We start from the raw sequence: 646 nt of genomic DNA, 5'->3' as shown, positions 1-646 counted from the left end.
GAAAAGAATGCAGTGTGTATGCCCTAGCTGGTCTGGCTCATTGGATCGAGCGTGGGCCTGCAGACTGAAGGGTCCTGGATTCGATTCTGATCAAGGGCACGGACCTCGGGTACCTCGGTTGCAACCAATCGATGTCTCTCTCTCACATCGATGTCTCTCCCTCTCCATCCCTCCCACTCTCTCTAAAAAAACCCCAAATATATAGAAATAATAAAGAATGAGGTGGGGTGGAGACACACTGCTCTGGCCTGGCTCGGTGGTGGTTGGAGGGCGGTGGTTACAAGGGGCTGCATTCTATCAGACCCCGCAAGTCCATACGGTTCCACCCATTTCTGTTCCTTCCTCTCTTGTGTTCGTTTGGACCTGTCCATCATACAGTTTATTCTCTTTCAGCTAAAAAGTCTGCATTGTGCGTAAAGGGCAGCGTGCGCCCTGTAATTCGTTATTAACAAGCAGTGGAAAGTCGAAGCCCCAGCAGTGACAGGTGCTTTCCCGGGTGGGGGGGACAGACTGGAAGGAGAGCGCAGCCCGGATGGTGACCTCGACAGTTTACCTCTGCGGCTCGCAACTCAACCCCAAACTCCGCGGGGAGCAGGCTGCTCCCCGCTCCAGCCAGGGGCGCCCCCTCCGCCCATCCTGGCATCAG

General features: G+C 55.3%; 1 protein-coding gene across 1 annotated transcript in view; it reads right to left on the bottom strand.

Moving 5' to 3' along the window:
* NLRC5 (NLR family, CARD domain containing 5) overlaps positions 1-646 on the bottom strand; it is a 92033-nt gene that overhangs the window by 91112 nt on the left and 275 nt on the right. The gene's annotated exons all lie outside the window — the stretch shown is intronic.

This window comes from Myotis davidii, unplaced genomic scaffold (assembly GCF_000327345.1).
Source record: "Myotis davidii unplaced genomic scaffold, ASM32734v1 scaffold590, whole genome shotgun sequence".
Lineage (NCBI taxonomy): Eukaryota > Metazoa > Chordata > Mammalia > Chiroptera > Vespertilionidae > Myotis > Myotis davidii.
The sequence above is the reverse complement of the archived record's forward strand: the minus strand, read 5'-3'. Positions and strand labels throughout refer to the sequence as shown.